The following is a 16435-nucleotide window of genomic DNA, read 5'->3' as shown; positions in this document are numbered from 1 at the left end:
GTTTACGAAGAAGAGATTTAATATAGGAGGTGGGAACAGGTTTAAGAGAGAAAGGGGTTTTGTTAGTATTGGTAGAAGAAGGGGAAGAGTTGGGGGAACTGGATTTATGCTCAGGGTGAATTAGTTTGCAGATGGTGTCTATGAAGTAGTTATTGAGTAGGGCAGCAGTCTCTAGTGGTGAGTTATTGGGGAAGGGTTTGTGGAAGAGGGGTTGCCAAAGTATAGGATATTATTGGGGTTGGAGAGGTGATTGCTTTCCTTATTGGTTGATAAATGCGTTTTTTGGTAAGGTTTCTGATTTCCTTGTATCTTTGTAGTAGGATTTAGTATTTGGTTTTCTGCCAGGCTTTCCAGATACTAGAAGCATAGAGACAATTCCAAATAACCCAGGCATTCATACCTAGTCCTCTGGGTTAAGTTCTTTGTTGCCTTCACTGTAGCCAGATGATTGGCTCATTCAGGTCCTGCTTCCTTCTCAGCCATTAACCGAGGTCTGTGTGCACTACGTTCCTTCATATGAATAGACAGTGTCCCTTATATCCACACTGCTCCTTTTGATGTTGAACAGAAATCATCTGATTGTCCTTCTGCACTCAGGATCCTTCCCAATTGACAGTTAACTGACAGTCCATGTGCTATGATGATAGTGATTCTATTGGGACAGTATAAGGAATGGCTTCCTCTTCCACCTTCTGAGGTTCATGCTAAGGGGCATTCTCCTTGAACATGTTAGGAGCCTGGCAGTGTCTAGATAGATTATACACCTTCTTTAGGCTATTGAAGTACATCCTTCTAACATGACCATCTGTACCACAGATCAAGTCAGCCATGACATAATGGCCCTTCTTTTCAGCTCCTGCCTAACCTCCATTAAAGCAGGATGCTTTAAATATAGAGCATTAAAAAAAAATCTAGATATGTCCTTACCATAGTACCTTCCATGTGCACCACATGTAAAATGTAAGCACTGTTTAAAATCAGCACTTTTGTCACATAAGAATGCATGGATCATTTGGAGTTGTCTCTCTGCTTCTTGTGCAATGGATGTGGTCCACCTTCCATTCCATATCACTGTATACATTCGGCCTTGGGAGAAAATTATTGTAGAAAAGAAAATCCAACCAATTATTGTCATGGATGGACTCTGGCATCCCAGACAATCAAATGTTCCTTCTCCTTTGTCTGTTCAAAATATCATCAATTTTTAAATGTAGAGATGCTAACTCATTCTCTGAATGGGACATTTGCTGCCTCTGCAGCTCAGTTATCACGACTTATTTTACTTATTTTTGTCCTAAACTTAGGTCTTCCTGCAATGCAGTACTGTTGTCGGGGCATCCACTCGTGCAGCTCTTTTGTTTCAAGTGAAGCTGACTGCACATTTCTAGAATGTGATTCAGTAATTGCTTTCCTGAAATATCTGACATACTCTCTTTTCTTTCAGCACCACTAGTGTCATCAACTTCCACTTCACCTTTCAACATTATAGTGAATATCCAGCTGGGGTAACAAATTTAGCTTGGGAGTATACAGACCTCAGGGAGATCATTCCTACATGTTGGGCTTTCAGACATGCTCCCTTTCATTAATAAGTTTAGTTTGAAACACAACAACAAAATCTCCCATCTTACTTTATTTTGTACACATTTTACCACATGCAACACACTGCTCTGTCTCAACATTAAAAGTGTTACACATAGTACATTTCCCAAGATAATACTCATTCTCATCCCAGAAACTATGAGGCTAAATTTTCCTCTCATAACATTCTGGCAATGGGAGTTTTTTTCTGATATTTTTATAACCTAACCCCTACCCCAGTGGTGAAATGAACTCTTGTGTATAACTGCAAGGTCTGCCTATGCTCATAAGTCCTTTCATTCATTCCCTGGTCATATGCACCAATAGTAGCAACCATCGACACCAAGGGCAGCCACATCCATGTTTTCTCTGCACTGTCTATCCACATTGTGATGGACCTCTACTCTTCAGTCAAGGGCCAGTGATTAGAGCAGTAGACTGAGTTATGTGGTAGCCACTGTCCTTTTCCATCCTTCCTCCCTTTGCTGTCAAGTACCCAAGCTGCTAAATGAACAAGGGTCACTTGGGCTGCACTTAGGGCTTTATCTGTTTACAGCACTGGTGCAGGGTATTCACAGCTTAGAAGCACTGTAAATCTATTGCTCTGAATGCTGTGTCCCTCACAAACCAATGTATTCTATAGGTGATGATTAAGAATTATTTTCACAATGGGCAAATACATTTTATACATTTCTGTTAATATTCAGATACAAGTGCAAAGCAGGTATTGTAAACTAACCACAGTATATTTTTAGTTATTTAAAGTTGTCTAACAGCAGATACCGGTCTGACAAAAAGCAAATTATACAGTTGCACAAAATAAAAAGTGGAACAGTCTCCAAACAATGGTATAAAACAACAAAATACTTAAAACCACTGTTAAGCCAGAAGAGAAGCCTTAAAACAACTGTTTAGTGTTAATGTAACTTGATTTCACACTTTCGTCAATAGCAAATGTTAAATGTTTTCTGCAGGACCATAGGTTGGCTAAAGGATTTTAGATGCTAAAGGGTTAAACAGAGTGTCAATTAACATTGGTCATGTTTTTAATTGTATTTTTATTGTGATTAGTTAACATGATTTTATTTCAAGTATTTAAAGTCTTGTATCTCGTGTGTAATTTAGTTCTGAAGAAGTCTATTGCTATTGATGAAAGCGTGAAATAGTTTCATTAACACTAAATAGTTGTTTTAAGGCTTGTCTTCTGGCTTAATAGTGGTTTTAAATTATACAGTTAACCAACTGTTTGAGAAATATATAATTTGAAAGTACATTCCTTGTGGTTAAAATCTGATACATTGTCCAAACAGATGACTTATTGGGAAAGAATTTCCAAAGTAGGGATTAAATACAGCATTCCTTCTTTATTGTTATTGCTTGGGAAAAGTTCACCTTCCATACACACTGGATGCATTACCATACACTTCTAGCTTAAGAGTGCTATAGAAAATTTCTTCATTTGTGGTTAAGCACTACCTGGTACAATTATATATAGGTACAAACTACTAGATTTAGTTCTAGCTAATAAAATGCATTCCTGTACTTCCATTTTTGTCCCTAAATTGACAACTTTCATAATTTATATGTGCAGTTAATGTTGTTCATGTGGTCTTACCAATAATTTTCTTAATTTGTGGTTTTCCGGCCATGAAGAACATATAATACATTTCCGATGTCTTTTATGACCTTAATTTAGTCTTTTTACAGTTTGCAGCTTAAAAAGCAAGAACTGTGAATCTTGTGCCCTCAAGCCTTGTTAGTACTAAGTTGCATTCAATAGAAATTAACCAACATTTTTTTAAGCATAGGAAGAAATAAACACACTCATGTTATTTAAACCAATAACAATAATCCAATGTGCTATGTTTAGTTATGTTACAGAAAATGATGACACACCATTAAGTGATTTTAGATTCTGTATGTTCTATCCAATATTGCTGCACACATCAATTTAATAAAGTATAATTTTCCTTGTATTATAGGAAGCATCCACACAAATGCTAAGAAGCCTCTGGAGTCATTCGCATGTCAGGACTGTTTTATATCACAAGGATATAAACTGCAAGTTTTGCACAAAAAATATGCAATAAAATAAACTTGCTGTTTTTATTAAAAAAAAGAAACGGTACTGAGACTGATGTACTCTGTACTAGAGAAAATAATGCTGAAACACTAATGAGTTCACAGTAAGAGCTGTGACCTTCATTGAACCATTCCTATCAGTAAAGTTATGAGCTCATGGGGAAAAAATGAGCAGTGTATAGTGATATAAAGTGATGGGTTAGAATTTTTCAATCAAAGATTTCAGGCAGTGTTCCATTTTTTGATACAAGTTGTTATATTTTATATTCCTATTTCTAAATTCCACTATAATACTTAACTCTATTGCAGGCAATCCTGGAGATGTGATTCTGGGTAGAAGACTTATGGTTGCATTGCAAAATTCTAAACCTGATTTTCATTTTAAATCATATAATTTTCCTAAAATTATTTATGAATATGTTGTTTTTTTTTAATGTTATTGTTGACTTGCTCAAATCTATGCATGCATATATTGCATAGAAAGCTTTACACACACACACACACACACACACACACACACACACACACACACACACACAAGCATGTGTGTGTGTGTGTGTGTGTGTGTGTGTATATATATATATATATATATATAGAGATATAAAAAGTTTACACACCCCTCTTAAAATGCCAGGTTTTTGGTTTTTGTGATATAAACAAATGAGAGCACAATAAATCATTTCAAAACTTTTCCCACCTTTACTGTGACCTATAACCTGTACAATTCACTTGAAAAACAAATCTGTTAGGAGAAAAATATAAAAAATAAAAAACGTAAAATACACTGGTTGCATAAGTGTGCACACCCTTAAACTAATACTTTGTTGTATGTGCACACCCTTAAACCAATACTTTGTTGGAGCACCTTTTGATTTAATTATAGCAAACTAAAACATTTATATCTCAAAGTTTGTTTGTTTAGGTCAACTAACAACTTACAATTTATAGCTTCTTGTTTTCCTTCTCTGGATTTAACAGCCCTCTCTACACCTTTTGTTTTAAGACTTATAATCCAAAATGTCAGAGCAATCTTTCAGTGTTTTTTACTGTGCTAAATGAACATAATGTAATGTGGCAATTTATAGCATAGTATGACTCCATCTTCTACAGTTTCAGTCTTTCTGTTTCTGTCTGTCTCTGTCGCCATGCACTCACACACAGATGGTGTCTGCCTCTGAGGTGTAGTCTGAGCTGCATCTTTTTCCACACCAGATTTTTCAGTGTTTTTTTTTAACTAATCAGAAGGAAATCATGTACTTTCCTTCCAAGGCACAAGTGGATATTTAAACACTGTATCTAACATCAGTAACCTAATAACTTCTGGCAGACAAGCTAACTATCCATTGTTACTATTGTTTCCTTTTAGCCTAAGTGGCATTTCAGCTGCTGTATCCCCTTTATTCCTTTATTTCTCACTCAACTCAGCTATCAGCCCCCTTCTTCCTATCTCTTGCTTGTAGCCTAAGTGGTAGTTAGGCTGCTTTGGCCCTTTTTCTTCTTTCCCATCTTACAGTCTAAATGGTGGATGGGTTACACTTTTTCTCATTTACCAAATTCTTTCTTTTTGGTCTAATTGGTAGTTTGGCCAAGCCTTCATTTTCTGCTAACATCCTTCTAGAGTCCATTGTCTCTGCAGTTACCCTTTTCCAAAGAAACATTAGGATAAATTTAAATGTTGTCTGGTTGATGTCTATCCACTACTTCCAGACTTATCGCAAATTAACCTTTTTCCACATACTTCTTGATACTTTATCACTTACTATGTTTTTCTGTCCTTATATACAAATGTCTCTCTCATACCATAAAACACTTAATAAAAATTCACAAATTTTACAACACAACACTTAATAAAAATCACAAATTATCAGGATGTTACAATCATATAGCCATATTTGCTACAGGCATGGCTTTTAGGACCCACCATTGCCATAACCTCAAAGCACTGGTATGGCTAGAGTAGCCTACCCTTCTACAGTTCAACCAGCTTATAGTAGCACAGAAAATACTCCATCAACCTGATAACAACCCTGTCCTCAAAAATATTCTCACCCCTGGCCATTACACTCAGCTGATAAACTATTGATACTGACCCAAAAATCCAACAACTCTGCAAGTGATATTATATTTGCCAACTCAACCAGTAAAATCTGGAATCTACTCCCTACTACCGTTACCAAGGAAACCTCATTATCCCTATTTAAAAGAGAACTCAAAAATACCTCACATCTCATTGGCTGTGCTCTTGTTCTAAACCTGACTAACGACTTCACTAATACATGTCTTGCTACCCAACCTGCTGTTTAGCCAAGTATCTATGCCTCATAGCATTTGAATGTCTAAGCATTGTGAATTATGAAATCTGATTGTATTCTATGTTCACATTTTCTGATACGTCTTTGCCAATCAGATGTAAGTCTGTACATTGTGTATATTGATATCTGCCTGTATTCTTTGTCTATATTTTGCTAAACATGTCTGCCTGAGTTTATCACTCAGTGATGTATGTACTGTCTCTTTTTTGGTATGTGGAGCTTTTCTCCCTGGGCCTTCGCTGAAAATGGACATATAACCAGTCAGACTATCCCAGTAAACAAATGTAAAATAAAATAAATAAAATACATAAATAAATAATAACACCTGTCTGGAATTACACTACAGACTATTCCATCACTCCTACAACCCCTTTCTCTTCATTTCCCCTAGCCATAACATAGACTCTCTTCCTTCACCTAAACCTTACCTAAGTCTGAAATATTTAATTCCTTTGTCCCACACTACTCTCTCTATTATCACCTCACTTTAAACTTGCATAAGTTTTGTATTCAGCAAAAATGTTCTCCCTATGCATGACCACTTCACTACTCATCCTACTATATCACCTCACAAATTACCAAGTATTGATCAACCCTAAAATACTAAACTCCACTTTAACCTGTGCTACACACCACACGATCCAAACTTCCTAGTGCATAGTGCTCCAAATTTAGTGTTTCTCTTCTACTTTGCTTCAGAAATAAAACATTCAACATATTCCTTTTCCTATCCAAAACTAATATAGATTAAATATCTCCTTACTAAAAAATTCACAGGTCTACCAAGACTGTACAAACATCATACAATGTGATGACATTCACCCTACTGCTGATCCTATCTCTTCATCCATTCCTTTCATTCCCCTATTGCCAAGGTCTCTTTCACTTCTTCATAAACAATTAAATATTTCCATAAACATCTGCAGTATGTTAAGCAGAGTTTCTGAACTTTATTCCTGGATCTCACAGCACTCACAAGATATTGCTGTAGTCACTAAAATATGTCTGAAATATCAGAGAAATGACTCAGGAAATCCTTCTCCCCAGGCTGTGATATCATTCAGTCTGACAGACTACATAAGAAAGCAGGTAGCATGGTTATCTTTTGTCCCAAGTTTCAGGCACGCTCTCTCTTTACTATAATCCCACCTGAGTTCAACACTGCAGACCTACTTATTTCTTCTCAAACTAAATAATCAAAAAACTTTGTGCAATATTGTTATCTATATTCCATCAGATAATAATAATAAAGATATCCTACATTAGATAGGTAATAATGCAACTATTATTCTTGGAGATGTCATTACAGGCCTTCAAGACTTTGGATCAATTATCTCACTACTAATATTAACTTACATGGTTACACACAATCTATTACTTACCACACTCACTACAAGGCCAAAAATAGTGGCTCCACTTTAGATTGAATCCTGGTCTATGATTCTAGAAAATACAGTTGATCAGGTGTCGTCCCAGACTCCCACTGTGATCATTATCCTACATATAGCCACAGACTTATTTTCCACCACTCCAGGCAATACCTATATAGAGAGGCCAGCAAGCTTTCACAGTTTAGCAGCAATTTGATCACTGGCACATGCTTTAACTGGTCCAGTCTCAAAACCCTTCCACTAGATGATGCCATGCATACATTCAATACCATATTTTTAAATACTCTAAATAACATTGACCTCTTTGAGAAGGAAAACAGTAAAGTCCAACCATTCTCCTTAGGTCTCTAGTCAAAGTAGAAGTCTAATGAAAAGCAGAAAAAAGACATGGAATGAATAGCAGAAAGACAATTTTTTTCGGAACTTACAACATAACAAAGAACTCCACAACTGCCCAAAAGGACAGCTATGTAATGATAAGATATAACTCTACTCTGATACATAAACATAATCCAAGAACATTCTGGTCTTCTATAAAACAAACAAAAAAAAAATCTTATACCCCAGTACTAACAGTGCCTCTAATGCATGCCCTAACCTCTCTCACTTAGAAATAGCTTTTAAATTCATCTCCTATTTCATAGATTGTGTAGCTGCCCTTACTTCAAAATTGTCTCAAGCCTCCTTAAAATCAATCCTTTCTCAACAAACAACCACCTCTTTCCATTAAAGCCAGTCTCTACCTTGTAGATTAGACATCTGCTATACAAACATAAGCAATGCTACCCTCTGCAGGCAATCTCTCACCAGAATACCTTAAGATAGTTGCTGATATTATTGTTATTCCCTGTCAGTTGTTATCAATAGATCCATAAAGGCATTCTACATTCCCTCCCTCTGGTAGAAATTCCATAAAACTTCCCCTTCACAAAGGTGGAAACTCCAATGAAATCACCACTTTTAGACCTCTTATAGTGTTGTCCCTCTCTCCAAAACATTGGAAAAATGTGTGCATAAACAACTTCTCTACCATCTTCACCAAGAAAAACTACTCATCCCAACAAAATATGATTTTTGACACACTCATAGAACAATGGCTGCCCTAATATCCTTTTTACACACAATCAACAAGGCCAAAAACAATGAGAAACATGTTCTCATCTCTCTGTTTTTAAACTTACCCAAAGTACTTGATAATGTGCCCCACAACAAACTCCTGTCAAACATGTATACTCAAAATCTGTTTGCCATTATGGTTACATGTTTTTGTAGCTGTTTGTCACACAGATATCAGTCAGTAAAATGGCTCTCAGTGACTTCCCCTTATCTTCCAGTAAATACTGGTGTCTCACAAGCATACATCCTTAGTCCTTAGTTTCCTTTTTAGCAGTTTCTGAAACAGTCTTTACCCCATCTGCTCAGCAAACATCAACTACACAGTATGCAGATAATTGCACTCTAATCTGCTGTTCTGACAACTTGCCACAGCTACAGACTATCACCCAAGGTACCTTTAAATCAATGGAAAGCTGGCTGTCTAACAAGCAACTTCTGCTGAAATCCCCCCTCCAAAAAGAAATACAAGCTATTTTTATTTTTCCTGAATCTCATAATCTCCTTTCTATACAATACTGAAACCCCTAGGTGTAGCAATAGATGATAATCTAAAGTTTGATCAATACATACAAAATTTTAGAAAATAAAATCAGCAAAAACTAGGTATGCTTTATAAATTTTAGAAATATCCCAAAAACCCAGCTATTACAAACTTCAACCAACCCCTTTGCTGATTGAAACTATCAACATAAGTAAGGCACAAGAAAAGGTTTGACATCACAGAATGTAGGACTTATATTCAGCAAACTACCCCAGTACACCCTAGCATTAATCTATGTATTAACATTAATTGCTGTTTAAAAAATGACTTTATAGAAGCAGTAAGAGGGCAAACTATCTCATAGGGCTTCCCGACACATGCTTCAGGTGAAATTGTTCAAACATTAGTAGCATGAAGAAAAAAGCAGATAAACAGCAGAATGCTGAACACTGTTTCCCAAAGGAAGTCACTGCAATTTCTACTTGTACTCCATCAATTATTCACTTGTTTTGGGACATTTCTCCCTTTTTCGAGTTAGTGTGATTATGGAGCTGGTATATATAAGTTTGTTGGGATGTGAGTATTCCCCCACATGTAGGAGTGCAGGGGTAAGCCCCCTTTAAAAAAGCAAATAAAAATGAATTGTTTTCCTTTTTAAGGTTGGTCATCCTTTACACACATTGATAAAGGATCATAGGATCATAACAGGTTACTAGGTTACATTCCTAGAGCCTTTTTAAGCCTCACCATTCATGATCAAATGTTCCCAGTTATCAATGCCCATGGGCTAGAATGGCTTTGGTATATGCCTGTGTCTTAAGGCATCTATAAAGTAATCCTGTCCATAAGGGCGACAGGTGGCAAGCCATGGTTGAATTTAAAATTTCACATTCATTGGACCAAATTGCATTCAAACAGACTTAGGGAAAAGCTCTGTTTCACATGAATAGGGAGTCCTTTCCGGAGAAGGGCTGAGCTCTGTGACATATACCTGTCCCTCAAACTTGTTATGCTTATGTCATAGATGAGGTTTGAGTTCTTAGACTGGGTAATTCTAGTACTGTTAGTTTTCTGAATGTGTAGCAGATCTGTCAGGGCTAGATCAGAGAGACCTTGAACGGTTAGGTATAGATTACCTCTCAGTAGTTTGTAGGAAACTGAGTACAAAGATAGGCTTCTGAGGTGATCCACAGAGGACATATTATTTAAACTTTGTATTATTTTAGTGAGTAACCCTTGTAGCCACTCCAGCTGTTGCAAATGCCTGGACAGGTACATGCCAAATGGTGCACTGCAGTCCATTATTGGTCACTAAGGGCTGAGTATACTGGGACTATGATCTTCTTTGATCTGAATGCCATGCCCCTACTTATAAGTTATATGACATAGAAGAATTTTCTCATGGCCATGGACAAATGGTGATCAATGTTCAGGTTACTGTCAAGCTGAGTTCCCAAGTCCCTTACCACACTGGGTCTACTCTTAGGGGAGTGTTATCACTGTTCTAATTTGCAGGGGTGGTTCTTCCCTAAAGTATGATTATTGATTTTTTTTTTATTTACGTTGAGTTTCAGGCCATGGTTCTGGCACCACTTTTATATATATATATATATATATATATATATATATATATATATATATATATATATATATATATATATATATATATATATATATATATAGATATATATATATATATATATGTCAGACCTTCCTGGAGAATATCTACATATTTGGAGGATTCAATGACTGCACCCAGCTTGCAGTTGTTAGCCGATATGATCAACCATAGGCCCTCTAAATAAGCATCAGAGAATTATATTCCAGCTAGGAGTGATTCCAGTACTGAGCCCTGCTGGACACCACTAATAACAGACCACTTGGTGGAGGTGGATTTCCCACCCTGACTTTATACGTCCTACCTGTGAACCATTTGGCTATCCACCAAGTGACATAGGGATTTATACCTAAATTAATGAGTTTGTCTCGAATACCCAAGTGAGGTATTATGTCACATGCCTTTGCCAGGTCAAGGTAGGCAGTATGTACCATTTTGCCCTCATCCATGGCTTTAATGACCTTTTCAAAGAAGTCCACCAAGTTTAGTAAGCATGACCTGCCCTCGATGAAACTGAACTGGGATGGGTCCAGTGAATGAAGATTTCCTAAGTCTTTGTTTATTAGGTCCACAATAATTCTTTACTGGCCTTGCACATAAGACTAGTCAGACTTAGGAGTCTATAGTTCACTGGGTCTGCTGATGGTCCACCTCATGTGCAGAGGGTTGAAAGTTGCAGTCCTCAGTTCCCTAGGGAGAAAGCCTGTCTAGAGGCTGTGGTTAAATAGAGATTCTAGTGGGCCTGACAGGTCATGTTTCAAGCTATTTAGGAGGCATTCTGGGATATTATCAGGACCCATTGATGCAGTGTTTTTAGGTCTGGAGAGTGCAGTTAGGACTTGTTCTATAGTGACAGTTGGGGAAGAAATGGTGAAGGGTATTTCCTGGGGGGAACTGGTGGTGAAAGGGGGGAGAAACTGGAGCTAATTTTTTGGGCCAGAAAATTGCTATATTCCCCAGTTTGGTATAGGAAGTTCCATTTACTATTATTTCATCACACTGTTGGGTGCTCCCTTTAAGGTTGTGTACATAACAAAAAATGCCTTATGATTATTCGTAACCTGGGAGCCTAATTTTGCTCAATTTTGGAGGCATACCTATCAACCTGTTAGAACAAGAAATCTGGACAAAAGCACAAATAATAGGGGGACAAAGGCATAAAAACATTGAAGTTTTTTAAATATTGCTCTTACAAACTTAGAAAGTGGATAGAATAACAGGTTATGCATTAGCATGAATTTTCTGAAGGATATAAAGTCTGAAACTCAAATCTGTGCCATTATTTTTTTACTTCAGTCCTCAATGATTTCCCAGAAAAGCACAATTTTATGAGAAATGGACAAAAAATATGAGTCAAAAATCTGGACAGTCTGCGAAAATATGTACAGTTGAGAGGTATGGCTTTGGTGGACATAATTAGTCCCCTGACTTGCTTCCTGAGACTGACAATGGAGTGTTTTTGTCTTTTGGACATAGCCTTTCATATTTTTTGACATTTTCTTTCTTTCTTTTGTTGTACAACTGATTTATACTGGGGGTCCACCAAGGGAGCTTGATATTTTGGAGTGTGTCCTATATATATATATATATATATATATATATATATATATATATATATATATATATATATATATATATATATATATATATATAGGTTCACTTTATAATCCTGAAATCCTGAAATATCGAATTTAAGAATCTCGAGATCATAAAGCCGAAACCTTACAATCTCAAAACCCCAGAAACACGAATTTCAAAATCACGACTCCTCCACTAACCATACACCACACACATACACATACACACACCTTCCTCCCACACACAAACACACAAACCTACACTACATATAAGCAAGGGGGCAAGCACCCCTGCACCCCCCTACTTAAATATACTAACTCCAAGGTCGCACTACACAGACAAACACATGAAAACACCACCATATAAGCTACATTCCCCTCACACACACACATCACAGTAACAAAACACACTGACACACACTAAAGCCCCTAACTAAAACCCTTAAACATAAATACTTACCTGAACTTCCAGCTATCCATTCACACACCGCAACACCAGAAACGCTAATTCAACATCTCTGGACTTCGGGATTTTTGAAATTCGACCCTTCTGGGGTTTCAGAGTTTTGAGCTTTTGGCTTTATAATCTCGGGATTCTGAAATTTGATATTTCAGAATTTCATATATATATATATATATATATATATATATATATATATATATATATAGATAGATATATATATATTTGTTTGGCACTGCTGTTTCTATGCAGCTATTGACATGCTTGTACAGGGTTTCCATAAACACTTCAGCATAGTCCACCATATTGTCTGACTTTAGAGTTTGGAATTTAGGTATGCCTTCAGTTAATAGGAGGTAGTTTCTGGGGCTTACTGGGAGTTGATACTTTATATTTACTTAAAGGGTAACTGCTTTGTAATCTGATCTGATCAGTGAGAACATTACACAAGGGGGGGTGGAATGTTTCCTCATGTTTGTGAGTACTAGATTCAGGATATTGTCATGGCCTCCTGGGAAAAGCAACATCTTTTGAGTGAGCATGGTAAACACCTGAAATTCTATAAGAGGTACGTCGATGACCTCTTCTTTCTATGGGAGGGGGGTGTGTCTAATTTTGACCCTTGCACCAATTTTCTAAGGTTTACTATGAAGAGTTCTTTTAACTCAATTGATTTTCTGGATGTTAAGTTGATACAGAGGAATGATGGGGTTTTTGAGACTGAGATTCACAGGAAGGAATGCTATAGAAGTAGCTGCCTACATAGGACAAGTATGCACCCCAACATATATTTAAAAATATTGTTAAGGGCCAAGGTTTGAGAACTTCGAGGCTAATGGCAAGCCATGATAACTTTGAAGGTGAATTGGCTGAGTTGCGAACAAGGTTCCTACACAAGGGATACACTGACAGAGAACTGCAGGGCACTCTGAGAGAAGTAATGGACTGTAGGGATACTGAGGGGAGGCGTTATTTCTCTGATAATGTACAGCCATCTCAAACAGTAGGTCACCACAGGGGGTTATGAGAATGTTGGTCACCTACTCTAGTAATATCAAAAGATTACAAGATATTTTTTGCAGGAACTGGAATATCTTATGCAGTGATGATGCTGTAAAGGAGGTAGTGGGTGAGACACCAAGGTACACTTTCAGAAACAAGAAGAATTTAAAAAGAATTCTATATGGACCCAGGTTACAACAGGGGAATGTACAGGTTGGTGATATGGGTCGAGGTGCCACCCAACCCTGTAACATTTGTAATTATTGTACTTATATAGATGATAGTGGGGAGTTCAAACATCCAGATACAGGTAGAGCTTTTAGGTTCAGACTCTCAACCAACTGCAATAGCAGTAATATTGTATATTTGGCCCATTATTTGATCTGTATGTCATTTTATGTTGGAATGACAACCAGAAGTCTGAGGGATTGGATGCGTGAACATCTGTATGATATAGGGAGGGAATCGGAAACCAATGCTCTAGCAAGACATGTCAAAGCTCATGGAGATGCACATAAATTTGTCTTCATGGTGATTGACAGGGTGTTAGGTGGTCTCAGAGGGCGAGACCTAAAATTAAAAGTGGAAACAAAAGAACTGGAATTGATTGTAAGACTTAAGGTCAGTATGGGGAAGGTCTTAATGACAAGATTAACATTAAGCCCATTTTATTAGGAAGGGATTTGCTTAAATGATTATATTTTTAATTTTTATTTGTATTTTTATTTGTATAGGAACTCACTTTGGTTGTCATAATATTTATTTGTCATATTGTTATATATGATACTGTGTTTGTAACATGCTATTGCAATTCTTATGGCTGTCTGCTCTGTTGCTTTAAATGAAGGTGGAGATTTTTGCACTTGTTTAATTGTCATGAACTGGTATAAAAGGAGTTTTTTAAGTTATAATCATTGTCTGATGAAGTGGCTTAGTCCAAGAAAGTGCTCACCGTTTGTTTATTGTGGAAATACATTTTTGTATTTTTTTATTCCACAGCCTTGGTCTGTTGCTTCCAGTGTTTTTATGCTCTCTCTCTCTCTCTCTCTACATATATATATATATATATATATATATATATATATATATATATATATATATATATATATATATATATATATATATATTTGTTTGGTACTGCTGTTTCTATGCAGTTATTGACATGCTTGTACAGGGTTTCCAAAAACACTTCAGCATAGTCCACCATATTGTCTGACTTTAGAGTTTGGAATTTAGGTATGCCTTCTTAGCTATGCCTTCAGTTAATAGGAGGTAGTTTCTGGGACTTACTGGGAGTTGAGACTTTATATTTACTTCAAGGGTAACCGCTTTGTGATCTGATCTGATCACTGAGAAAATTACACAGGGGGGGTGGAAGGTTTCCTCGTGTTTGGGAGTACTAGATTCAGGATATTTGCACCCCAAATAGGCGTTCAGACTAGCTGTTCCAGGGTGTTTGCATTGACAAATCCCAGGAATCTTTTGAGCCTGCATGTTAGTGGTTATGTATGTATCCTAGTTTATGGCGTGATAGATGAAATCACCCATGAATATGGTGTTGGGCTAAGTTGTGAGTGACTTCATTGCATTTAAATGGTTATCCTGAGTCGTAGATGGGGCCATATAGCTAGCAAGGATATTGTATTGAACTATTCCTAAGGTTACTTGTACATGGAGTAGCTCGACCATTTCATGTTTTTGACAACTCTTTAGGGGTATTTACTTTGTATATAGATTGATACACTTCCACCTCGTATCCTTTCTTGTGTGGTGGCTGGTCTAGACATCTGGAAGGCATTATAGTCTTGTACTGCTGGAGTGCTGCTTTAAACCGTGTCTCAGTAATTGCACAAATATGAACACTCTTCAGGGTGAGAAGTGCTTCTAGAGAGTAAAGCTTCTTGTTGAGACATTTAGGAAGTAGGTGGCATTTTATAGTAGTACCTATCTCATACTGGAAAAGAAAGAAACAAAATAACAGAACATTCCTTTCCAAACCAAATAAGTAGTAGTTAGTGCTTTCAATGTCCCACAAATAAAAAAAATAAATTTGTCATGACATGAAACTTAGGAAACAGTTTTGTACTTGGTTGCAAACTTAATTGGAGGTTTACAACTCTGTACTTATCTTCAGTATTTAGAAGTGCTATTTTATGGCAGAAATACAATTATAGGAGTAATGTACAGTTAAGATCTGTACTTTTTATTTAATGCTGATGTTTTCAAAGAACTATTAATGAGTTAGTTAAGATGGAAAAACTGTACTGTCAGAGATAAAATAGATATAAAATGGGCAAACTTCTGCTATTATCAAATACATTGCTAATATATTTGCAAACTAAATTCAAGACTTTTATAATTAATTTAGTTATGGGTCATCTATATATTTATTTATTTATGTATTTATTTCTTTATTTATTTATTTATTTATTTGCTGTGTTTAATTGCTAGGAAAGCCATGCTGGGCAAAAAAATAAATAAACAAACAAACAAATAAATAAATAAATTACCATTTTCTTTTTTTTGGAAGCCTGGGGAGAAATGGTTCATCTGACTTAAATGTATACACCAAAGGTACATGCACTATATAGAGACAGCAAATGTCACTGCTAAGACAATAGGAGAGTAATAAAATCTACATTTACGTACAATGAACATGGGTTGCATTCACCTGTGCAATACAGAGTATACCAAGTATCATTCCCATTAAATTATATTATGAACATTGATGAATAATTGGTTACAAACCACTTATGTTCAGGGAAGGAGAACAGTATAATTATATGCTTGCATAAAATGCAAATGGTTGCATTTG

Source organism: Protopterus annectens, chromosome 5.part0 (assembly GCF_019279795.1).
Source record: "Protopterus annectens isolate FY-2018-M chromosome 5.part0, PAN1.0, whole genome shotgun sequence".
Taxonomy (NCBI): Eukaryota; Metazoa; Chordata; order Ceratodontiformes; family Protopteridae; genus Protopterus; species Protopterus annectens.
Note: the sequence above shows the minus strand (reverse complement) of the source record.